At 37.1% G+C, this 12,618-nt stretch overlaps 1 long non-coding RNA gene across 1 annotated transcript; it reads right to left on the reverse strand.

Annotated features, from left to right (window-relative positions):
* On the reverse strand, positions 1 to 426 carry LOC149373365 (uncharacterized). Its single transcript, XR_016293406.1, has 3 exons — positions 362 to 426; positions 96 to 244; positions 1 to 35 (listed from the first exon to the last, which is right to left on the reverse strand). It is a non-coding gene; the product is annotated as an uncharacterized LOC149373365 (long non-coding RNA).
* Positions 427 to 12,618: the final 12,192 nt, after the last annotated feature.

Below are 12,618 nucleotides of genomic sequence, written 5' to 3' on the forward strand. Positions count from 1 at the left end.
GCATTCGTGCATTCTCCACCGAAAAAAATATATACCTATCACACATAAACTAAATTGTTGATACAAAATAGAAACTCCTTATTGAAATTACTTGCGCCTGTACACACCAAAATCGTTTTCCTCAACAATAGAGATCAGCGATTTGTAAAATTTAATCCGTAGGTGTATCGACAAGTGCTCGAAAAATTTCCATAGGCAGCTACGTTCACTTTCAATATTTATTGTTTTCCAGGTAAGAGCCGGACTTTTGAAACAAAAAACAGGGCCGTATAATTCGCTGTCCTCGACCGCCCACGAAAATCTGAAATTGAAATGTTCTAGCAAGCACCCGCGCGTCGAGTCAAAGCGTAAAAGATATTACCTAGCGATACAAGTAGACGCTTTGTTGACTTCCTTTGATGAAAAACTGCGGTTGCGCACTCGCGCGTACAAACATCGTACCTACCCGTCGAACGTAGGACAGTAATTCTCTGGTTTCAAAGTCTCTGATGTATTTAATCGCTCCCACGAATCCAGAATACGTGTTATCTTAGTCAACCGACTCGTAAATCGTATTGAAACAAGGAAATTTTAGTAGGCGATATTTTTCTATGTTGAAATACTGGATGCGTTTGAGTTACTTTAATGAATTTTTGGACATAATTAACAAAGAAAACTGCTCTCAATTGTTTGTGAAATCATCGCCAAAAAATCTTTAATACTACAAAGTTACTCATTGCTCCTCACGTTCTGCATTCCTTATCTGTTGATTTAATGATAACTAAAATTTTTATTACGTAATTTATCAGTTGCCATTAGAGAACCACGCCTCTGATTGTTTTTCAAAGAATCGAGCGATCAAAGACATTTTCTGCGCAGAACCAAAAGAGAGTATCACGTGACAAATACTTTACCCCGTGAACATTTTCCCTGGAATAAAAAAAAAAATAAAAAAAAAATAAAAAATAAAATAAAAATTGCTAACCAAGTAAAAAAAAAGATCTGATGAGAGTCTCGTCGGTGTAACTCTAGGTTGGCTATCCAATGGGATAAAATTTAAAAAGCTATCACACAAGCTCAGCAGCTTCCATTAACCGGTACGGAAAGTCAAAACTGCGCTATTTCGATTAGTTTCCTGTATACGCTGCTCTCTTCTTCGTGGCAAACAAGGTCTCGGGTGGATGACGACGACGAAAATTCATTATCGATAAAACAAATGCGGACATGCTTCCGAGCCTCCGTGTTACTGGAGCACCCCGATTTGGCACGTAGACAAAAATTTCCTTTTTCCTCCCCATTTTGCTGTATCATTTATTGAGAAATTTTCACTTTCGCGCAAAGAGGTTGACTGTACTATTAGACGAAGGGTTAAGGGTCAGAGAAAAATCCATCAGCGTATAGATTAAATTATGATTTTATGGGTGTACCGTAGCTTATATTTGTTTTCATTCATTAGAAATAACAAGGACCGAAAAAGGGTCCAAGAAGGATGAGAAAAAAAAGTATGGAGGTATGTATTATTCCTTCTATTTTTCTGACTTAGAGAAACAAAATCTATTGGACAGGAAGAAAACGAAAAAGTCGGTCACGTGGTCTCGTTTCTGCTTGTATGGCTCACGTTTCTTCCCTAGTGAAAGTGTGCGCCTTTGCTCATTTCTCCCGTACCGAATCGAATATGCTTTAATTATCAGTATCTACACGTGTACATAACAAAATTCACTGTAACTCAGGGAAAAAAAATTTTTTTTAATTAGTAATATTGGTACCTTACAAGTAGCCAAGTACATACATTAGCTCATGTATTTGTGTTAAGTTATACTAAAACGGACAATATTTTAAAAACTATCAGTGAAAAATTTTTTTTAATCACGAAACAAATTTATAGTTAATACTCGTTAGGTATATTTAATTACTGACAATTGGTGTCAAATGTACTTTTAAAAAGTTCAATTGAAAAAAAAATATGGGACAAAGTTCTAGAAATGGACGATTACCACGACGTTAAACCACGAATTTTAGCCTAGTAATTCACTTTTTTTTATTACAAATACCTAATCAGTAAATAAAACGACCTAAAATATTTTATTCACATTTATTGTTCTTTTCTGTATTTCTTTTTAACAGAATGGTATTTTTAATTTCATTCACATTTAATTCGGAAAAACGTGTGACTTTCTATAACCTACTATAATTAAATAATATATAAATATTATCCCGTACTAGAGTTAATTTTAATTTTCTGGATTAGATATATTAATACGGAATTTGAGCTTTGTAGAGGCTAATGTAGTAAACTATAGACAATTAAAAGAGGCATTTAATGAACAATTATTTAGAATTGGTACTTGTTTCTTACTTTATAATACTGTAGTAAAAAAAAATGTAATGTTTAAAAAAAAACTAAGTATGCAAGCAACTATTTTCATACGTATTATATCTTTCGATATACTAATAGCATTACTGTCAAACGCTCAACTATTTTATCTCAGAAGTGTTATTAATATACCCTTTGATATTTTACTATGTATTTTCTGTTGTTCTGGAAAAATATTAAAGAATTATCAATTTTACGCTTAAAATAATAATTGAAAATTTATATCATGAAAAGGCATGTGCATAAACGATCGACTTTACACCTTAACTTTTCAGACAAGGCATCGATAACTGTTTCAATGGCGATTATTAACGATACAATCGGTTCCAAAAATTAAGTAGAGTTAAAAGTTAGTTTATGAAAATCATTTCATATTAATATATTATGTCATGAAAAGTTACCAAATATTTAAAAAATTAATATTTGGAAACTAACATCACGCATAATGTTTTCTTCTATGTTATTCTGTACAGATGTACCATTCGCATCACTTTCAAACTTATAATTAATGTACACTTTTAATAGTACAGCTAAGCATCTTAAAATTTTTATTAAAATATCCAGACAATTTTTAACGTTATGATTGAGAATGCCCATTTTGTGACGACATTTCCGTATGAGCCTGTGTATAATTATCCAACTGTGCGATTTAACCTATCGAAAACTATGGGGCTAGGCTCTCAAAAATTTTAATGTGTCATGCAAGGCAAAAAAAGAAAAGTACAGAGTTACAAAAAAAAAAAAAAAAAAAAAACCTGTATTTCGTAGGAAACCCCCCTTAAATTTGAATTTATCGTAAACAGTATTAAAATTGATAAGAAGAAATTTTCAAGGATTTTTAAAGTAGTTGAAAGTTTATCGTATATACAACTCGATTAGATGCAATTAGCCAAGCGATAAAGCACGTCGGCTTAGCCAAAAATCGTAAAGCTTATCTCATCGTTCTGCATATTCTTAATGCTGAGCGACTACAACCAGATATTACTAGTTTTCTTGATGATTTGAGAAAGAGTGTACCGTTTAATTCGAGCTATAGTAGGCCATCTGTCGCATTAACGCCACACTCAGCGAATCAAACTGATTCTTAAGTAAAATTATATTTAATTGGTAAAAAGCCCGCTCTCAATGTCTTCTTCCAGCTTTTTGATTTTAAAAAACACAAATAAAACTCGCTGTTCACGTAAAACCATGAAACGTAATGTTACGAAAAAAAAAAAAAAAAAAAAAAAAAATCGTCAACACAGTTTTGCGCACCGCAAGCTTATCGTGTAACTACATCCAAGCGAATAAACGACATCTAAGCCAACAGAGGTCACGGTGCTGTTAGCGCCATTGCACGGTTTTCATAAACGTGAGAAAAGTCGAGACAGACAAGACGGGGAGAAAAAAAAATGAAATATTACACTGCGGCAGTGGTTGCAGAAGGATATGGAAAGGACGAGAACGAGAATCGGATGCACTGCTGCGAGAGGCCCGCCGCCGCTTATCTGTTGCAGACGAGACGATGAATTGCGCCTCGCGCGTGCCACCACGCACTGCCGCCGCCGGAAATTCACGTTTGGATTTTTGCGCATACCTTTACCTATGTGTGTGCTCAACGCTATGTAAAAGAGCTTTTTCCGCTGCTTGAGGAGTTTATACGATTATCGCCACGCATGTAGTATGAAATAAATTCGTGTGTGTTTTTCAAACTTTCAACCAATGTTTCATCTCTAGGTGCTGTAAGGTTAATAAGGGTTAAAAAAAAATTATTTAGTGAATAATAAATGTCGACTTACCAAGAAAAATACTTTACTTTCAAAGATTACAATTTAATTTCACTTGGTAATTACAGATATTATTTGATCCTACTAACATGTTTAGTGGTGCCTATTTTAAAGCAAAAAATGTACGTTTTTATTTTGGCAAAATATTGTACTGCTAGGTGTATGTGAAATAACTTGAAGATTTATTATTACACTAATTTTAACACATTATGAGAGAAAAAGTTGTCTGGGTAGCGAACAATTTTACCATATTACCTAAGGATATTTAAAGTTAGAATGACTTTTTTCAAAAAAGTAAACTTGGTACATAATTAAAAGAAAAATTAATTTAATATTTATATTTAATACTTATATTTATAAATTTGTAAGCTGTTTTAAATCATAATATTAATTTTATAGAATATTAGTTTTTCTTTAACACATAAATGTATAATTTTGCGTAAAATTGCGTGAATTTCTAGAAAAATGATGGTGCTTGATAAAAAAATAGAATAACTTTTTGATTTTTTCAAACAGACCAATTCTAGTTCTTTATAAAATATTTCACCCTATAATGAAATTGCAAAAAATGTATAAAATTTTAGGTACTTTAAGCAACAAATGAATTGGAATTCTCAGAGTGATTCAAACTTTTCCCTCTTTAAAAGTCATACAGTCGTAGTTCTTACACGTCATGACAACTCACTGAATCATCTCCCCGTTTATTTTTCATCTAACCAATACCGAGTTGATTACTGATGTGAAATAATTGTTTTTGCCGTACACACTTTTTTTAATAAAAATTTACTTGAAGTTAAAGTCAACTTAAAAAGAGTTTTAAACGGTCATTTAATCAATTTCAAGTTGAAGTCAATCACACATTAGAGGCACATTAGCAGTAAACTTTATAACTATGAAAGGTAACATAAATAAAATCCAATGTAAGCAGCATACTTTAATTTTTGAACCCAACACAACGTTTCCTACGTAGGACCAGATTCACCGAGAATTTTCAACTACCTTCTGGCTTATTCTCTCGACGAGCTTTCATTTCAAAGGTAATTCAACGATTGATTCGCATACTTAGTCTACAATCAGCGCTAGCAAAAAAAAATGCTACCACATCGGCCTCTTTTTATCCCCTTGCCGACCCACACCTTCGCGTCGCACGTGCGACGCTTACACACTCATCTCCCGACACGACGTATTTAGTCTGCGTGGAAGCAGCAGCCCGATACATTTTGCGGTTTGATATATTTATAAACTCAGACAGGCGAGACTGGCTTTCTCGGCCCGAAGGGAGAGCTGCTGCCTCTGACACGTGAGCCAGCGTTGTGTACAGCCAAAGAGAGAAGACGAGAGAAAGGGAGGGAGAGAGAGAGAGAGAAAAAAAGTTTTATAAGCCAGACTGAGTTTAAACGTAGCACCACCTCGTAATTCTGGTTTACGATCGACCTAAAACGTCTTCAAGTCGTTTGAATGATATTTAGCTGCATGCGAGAGCGAAACAGCTCCTGCCTCGGCTCGAGATATAGGGTGTCTAAAGCTTTAATTGCCAGAAGGACTGCCGCTGCTGCTAAAGTTGGCTGAGCATAAATTGTTTTAAAATGCTGATTTTATTTCCATTTTTTTTTTTTTTTTTTTTCCATTTTACTACACCAAGAGGTACACAGGTGATTGACTAAAGTAGCATGGTCAAGTTACTTCTTCTAATGAAATTCAGGCCGGTAACTCTTTTTCGATTGGATAAAAGTGTTTCAGGTTTGATGAGATTTTTTTTTTTTTTTTTTTTTTTGCAATCATCACCAGGTAAAATTTGTCCAGTAAAATTGTTTGCATAGCAAGTTATAACAATATACTCAATGATAAAACAAGGCAAAGGACATCCCTGATTGAAACAGCAGCTACGAAGAACATACCCACCGAAGCTGCAGTAAGAAATAGAAAAAGTTTTGCGATTGATACCTATATATACTGCGTATCCACGTGCTTTAACAAGTTATTGCAGCAATAAAAAAGCAGAGAGCCGAGCTCGCAAGTAATAAAAATGACCATGATAAGCCAGCCCCGACTGAGGCGCATTTTTTTACACCTCCATTAAAATAACAGCACACTGCCGTAGTGGCAGCTGAAAAATCGAGTGTTGTTTTTCCCTTGTTTCTCCCTTCCAATATCTCTTTTCTCGAACCGTATAATCTCAAGCGGAGGTTGAAGGATGAGGAGCCGGAAAGAACATCAAAAGGTATGTATATAGTTGAAGATTAAAAGGGAGTTGGATCGCGCACGAACGGTAATTGCACGGCGAGCTAGCGCTTTTAATTTTATTGAATTAAATCAATTTAAATCTACTTACGGGAACACTCAGGGTCTGGAATCACTTTTTAATCGACTCCCCGAGTTCATCAAAAATAAATAATAATTTTCAATCCAGGCGCACGTTGCTCATGCGAGAGTAAATACAAGTACGGTACACATGCACCGAGGGAAATAAAGTCGAGGCAAAATTGCCGGAGCAACGGGGTACATATTTATATATCCCTCTTATTTCGTAGCGAAAAGGCAAACATGCACATAATAATTGACGAGCGCATGCCAGAAAACTACTGCGAAAAAAGTACACCCTTGGAGGCGCAATATTGCGATTTAATAGAAGAAAAAAATATCAAAGTCGACCCGAAGACTACGCCGGATTGGATGTAATTGCATCTGCCGAGAGGGTTCCGGGCAAATTGGCTCCACGCTCTCTTTTCCTCACGCGAGCCTCGTCTATTTTCCCTCTGGACGCGTGCATTCGGGTCAGAGCGCATTTGTGCGCGGTACTCGTGTTTTATAATCCTTACAAGCAGTGATTGAGCTTTCTCGCATATCGCTTCACTTCTGCGGTGTAGTTGTGCGTGGGTGTAGTGAACACCAAAACCTGGACGCTTGCCAGTGTTGACGGATTTAGGTCTCACTCGACCGAATTTACCCCCTCCGCCGTCACACAAGTACTCATATAATATGCATCCACGCGTATCACAGGTAATGGGTTGTAGAATCGAGAAAATTTTACTCGCGGAAGTCGGGCTTCCCTCTTGGCTAACGTGCTTTATACCCCTACCCCTTCGTCCTTTCGAACATCAACATTGCCACGAGCAGCTGCAACGAAAATTGAGCAGCCCCATTACTTCATGTTTATTTGGACACCATCCGTTCCTTGGACCATTTCTTCGAGTTTTGGTATTTTGGGGTCAGCTCTGATAGGATTCTTCGAGGCTTTAGCTCGGAGGACCTCCAAGGACCATGAAATCGTATAGTTCCACATTTAAATGTGTATCTACATTTGAGCCTCGATTGAATCTAATACTCTCAGAAACGGTACCCAACTAGGCGCGAAATTAAAATCTCAAGCTATTAAAACATAATCAAAGATTTCTAATCCTAAAACGTTTAACCCCATAACTCTGTTACTATAAAACCTTCGATGTTTACATATAGCCGTAAACTATATAACCTGTGGCAGACGAGTTAGCTTAAAATTATTAATGATTATTTATTCAATTTCTTTTTATATGTGAAAATAATTTCGTCCTTAAGGTGGCTCCTCACTGTAAATCCCACAAGAAGAGTAAGCATGCTGCAACACAGCTTTTCATTTAATACTCCAGTGTTTTGATTTAGTGAGGAGCCACCTTAAGTTATGTGCTTCTTCAGCAGTGATTTCCACCCTGCGACCGTCACTCATCTGATTCATGCATTTGTCCACTGGAGTAACAATCATCCCCGTCAACAACAACGACTCGTGCACGGTGACCACAACATCTATTAATATGCAAATAAAACTCTATCCACTGTGCAAAAACTACCATTTTCTAATATATGTAGTTGTATCATCAAGAGTATGTTAAAAATAAAAAATTTAAACCGTAACATCCCAAATCTATTAATACACAAGTTCTTGAGAATCCTCAAGAGAAAAAGAAGAAAAAAATGAAGCAGCGCGTCACCATCATCATCTTTCAGCTCGTCTCCATTTTCCCTTATCTGCTCCGGGTCTGGCTGACAGGTTTTTTTTTTTTTTTTTTTTTTTTTTTTTTTTTTTTTTTTTTTTTCTCATCCGGAATTACGCACCGACACCCATCAATCCGCCACACCGCAGCATGCGTGCACGGCTTATCCATCGTGGACTCGCACGCGATACCCGGAAAGGTGTCTTGGGTTTTTCCCCTCCTCCCCTAGTCCTCGTCTGCCTTCCTTCCTCTCTCTCTTTTTTTCCGTCCACCGTCAGCCACTGTCCTCTTCTTTCTTTTTTTTTTTTTTTTTTTTTTTCTTTATACACACTCACTTGCACGTGTGATGACGGAGCTGCTACTGCATCAGCGGCCGACTTGATCGCCGGTTAATTAGCTCAGGGGGAAGATGGCTCGTCCTGTTTTTGCTCGATTTGCCTTTTTCAGCTTACTCTGTTGATGCGTGCCGAGACGACGCTTCGTATCCTCGTGCTAACCAGTGGCGGGGGGACCTTTCAGGTATGATGTCTCGGGACGAAGACATCGAGTGCTTTATACTTGTATTATACACTGCAGTTATACGTTATGTATACATATATATGTACGAAGCTAAGCGAAGATCATTTTTGCCAGCTTACACGCACTTACGACATCTCGTCTGAATATAATTATTGTGTAACGTGATATTGGGTGCAGGTTTTCGTTCCAAAAATAAAATCTAAGGGGATGAGGAAATTTACGCTGGTGCCCAAAGTAAGGGAACGGTGTGTACTACATCAAAGTTCACAGTTTATCAACATGGAAACATAAATTATTATCAAAGAATAGAATATTCTTTTTTTGCTGTCACAAAATTAGATAATTATGATTATTTTCATTGCAAGTATGAGTATCACTTCTAAATATGGTTGCTTAGTATGAGTATGATAATCAAAAGCTACGAGATTATTAATTTTTGTTAAAAATTTTTGATTGCTAATAGTTAAATGAGATAATTTTTTCTTTTTCCCCACAAACACTTGCTAGTAATTAATTGTTTTCTATTTTTAATTTTTAAGTTCACATACAACATATCATTATAATATTAAATAATAATATCACTTGTATGAATGTTACGTACTAAATATTTTGTTTAGATCTAGGTTTGACTTAATGCAAATCAATAATAATTATTAAAATAATTAGGAAAATGCTTTTTACAGCACTAACTCTTCTAAATTTTGTTTTAATATCCTAATATTCATGCATGTTATTGTAAAAATTATGTATTTAAATAAAAATATAGTTATTCACACAAAAACCAGATTGTTAAATAAATTTCGATGTCAAATCCCTTTCAATTTCTGTTATACTGCAATGTTGTTTTTTTAACCATGAATTTTCTAATATTGTATAATATGAAATATAACCAACAGCGACGGATGAAAAGCAAAAATCTAAGTGTTTTTATATTTTCCTTGAAATACTTTTGTCACGAATAAATTGGAAATCCCAGAAAAAATATATTTTCCTACCTTGAACTACTTGGAGGGTTGGGTGGGCCCTCGGTAGGAAAAATAGGGTTCGCACCTTCGGGCCTGGTGCTTGCCCTGGCGACGTGCGCCACCAGGTATGAAAACTACCATTCCAGTAATTAAATGATTAGAATAAATCTGTAATTCTTAATATTATTTTGCTTTTTGGAAATAGAAAAAATTGTTTCCATAACATGAATCATCAATAATTGGTTAAGATCTTAAGACGTAACTCTGATTATCAACATTTTTTTTAGGTGTATGCATATTTTTTACTAAACAAAAGTAACATATTTATACCCAATTCATGATCAAAAACTCAAGACGGAATCGAAACGATTGAGTGAATTATACTAGACATTAAAGTCCCAGCAGACGCGAGCGCAGCCTCCTCCCATTTCCTGAGAACTACATGGCCATCAAACATGGTTGCATCCGTGTATATATATATTCGTGAGTCTAGCCGTCGTCTGGATGGGAGGGCAACAACAGAGCAGCTCTAAAGAACCGCATTCCAGGAAGCAGGTAAACGCCACAATGGTTTTGATGGTCCTTGGTTGCCGTCGCGTAGTCGTCTGCAGCAACCTCTACTGATTCACCCCACCAGCAGAAAGCTACGCGTCGACGGAGTGCACGGATAATGTATTATTTACGTATATATATATATATACACGAGTATATGTACGACAACACCTTCGACCTTCGCCTTTCTCAAGGCGCATAGAGACACGAGCGGAATTTCCTGCGCCACCGCCACGTGCAGTCCTCTCTCGCTTGATCGTGTCTGCTAAAGGACAACGGATTTATGCACGGGGCAAGGGGGGTAGTGTTAAAGCGTTTACGTATACGCCCCAGAGGTTGGATAGGGAGATGCACCGGATACGGGATGACGACGATCGGTCTATATGTGGGTCTTGGCTTGGCTTTCATTCACCCCTTCTCTTCGTCTGCTGTTTTTTCGGAAGCCGTCAGGTGTCGGCGCGTCACTACGTTTCCCTTTTTTCTGTTCTTACCTCTTTTTTTTTTTTTTTTTTTTTTCTTTCTCTCTCCAATCTTTTAAGGGCAGCCTTTTTCGGTGGCAGAGGACCACTCGCATTGTACCTTGCTCCCTGAGAAAATTAGTTTGGCTACCGAGGATTTTTTTTGTAAAAAATTAGAAATCGCTCAGGTAACCTTGTCTTTTTTGTGTATATTTTCGAGCACTAGATCCAGCTTTTTTGTAACCATGCTCATAAGTGATCAACTTTTTTTTTAATTCGCCAACATGACGATAAAAACAATTGTTTGAAATTTTTTCGTTTCATAAGTCACTCTGTCTGACCGAAAAATGTACGTATATAAATACATAATATACATGTTTATTTTGTACTATTACTGTTTGTACTTTACGATTGATCTTTGTGATTGAAAAAGTCTCGATGTAGCGAGTAAAAAATACGGAAAAAGCCTGTTTTTACTTCAGGGTCATCGGCAAGCAGATTCACGTGTTACGGTAACATTTGTTTTAAGATGCAACGCGTTGTACGTATTAAGTAACCCCTAATCTTTGGCATAATTTCAAAGCATGATCTGATAGTGAAATGTAAAATTATCATAAACCTCACGACTAAAATGTAAAACACCATGCGATGAGTGTCGATAAGACGTCCAGTGAAATCCTGCATTTGAAAAACAAAACCGAAGTAACAGTCGTTTGAGCGCACGGGGACGACTTTACGTGGGAGTTGCGCGATTGCGCAACCATCCACAAGCTTCGCCTGAAAAAAAAGTCTCTCTTGTCTGATTCTCGGAATCTCAGCGCGAGCTTATCTCTCCCCCTCTCCCTTCCATCGGCATGCCTCGGCCAAGAAGGACTACATAAGCGAGGGAGGCCAGTCTCGGTAACATTGCAAATGCAAATTGCATCACGCGCGGGACGCCCTGGAATTCCAATCTGTTACCACTGATGCCTGCCGGCTGGTTGGCTCTTCCCGCGAATCGGTCTATTTAATTCCGAGTGCGAAATGCCGTACAATCGGCTGGCGTGTGTATATATGTACATTATATATGGTTACGATTGTACGGGCAACCACTTCCTTTGCTGACGCTCTTAACGATTACGTGTAGTCTGCCCTGCACGAGTTTTTCCTCCATACAGATTCGAGATGGCAGATTATTGCTGCCCAGCCGATCGGTGCATTGATCTGAGGAATGTTCGAGAAACTCTTTGTTTGGCCTTCGATCGCAGACTTAAACATTGATACGCTGTGTATTTATTATCTGTTTGTTCTTTTTTTTTTTTTTTTTTTTTTTTTTACTTGGCAACTTTATTACTACGAAAATCAAAGTACGAGATGAAAATTTTCGTACCTTTAGTGGAAGACAAATCAAATCGGTTTAATGGTGTTGATAACGATTTCAATAAAATTATACAAAGGAAATTATAGACCAACTCTGACGATGAACAAAAAAACAACCCATTGATAGTGAAACAAGGTACATTCTTTTTTTTTTTTTTTTAATTCATCAGTGGTGATAATTTGTAAATAAGTGTTCTTGCAATTAACTTTAAGATACTTATATCAGGTTGCCCTTTAGCGATCCCGTGCAGTCTCATGTTACAGGAGCTGCGATTACTGGGCAAAGATCCTACGTAAGATCCTCTCCTCATCCGTCTCCTGACGGTCGTTCAATACAGTAGCAATAAAAGAAGATACGGCACAGGTCTCAGATTTCTCATGGATATCGCCTGCTCGGCCAAGACTTTGCCAGATGGACGGACAAGGCTACAGACTTGAGAACAAATCGACTCTGTAACAGGAGAGCAGCCGAAAAATAACTCGGGCTCTAGAGATCGCGATCGTGTACCTGCATCGAGGCAGCCCTGAAATCGATCCCCGAAATCGAATGCTCCTCTCGACGTGTCTCGCATACATACATATTGTTGCTAAAATCAAAATATAATTACGACGACTGCAATTTACCGGGCGAGAATTTCAATTCGGATGAGAGTTCGAAAGATATCATGTTACTGCCCG

The sequence above is a fragment of the Copidosoma floridanum genome, unplaced genomic scaffold (assembly GCF_036245765.1).
Source record: "Copidosoma floridanum isolate Cflo_tuat_1 unplaced genomic scaffold, Cflo_Japanese_pri ptg000032l, whole genome shotgun sequence".
Classification (NCBI taxonomy): domain Eukaryota; kingdom Metazoa; phylum Arthropoda; class Insecta; order Hymenoptera; family Encyrtidae; genus Copidosoma; species Copidosoma floridanum.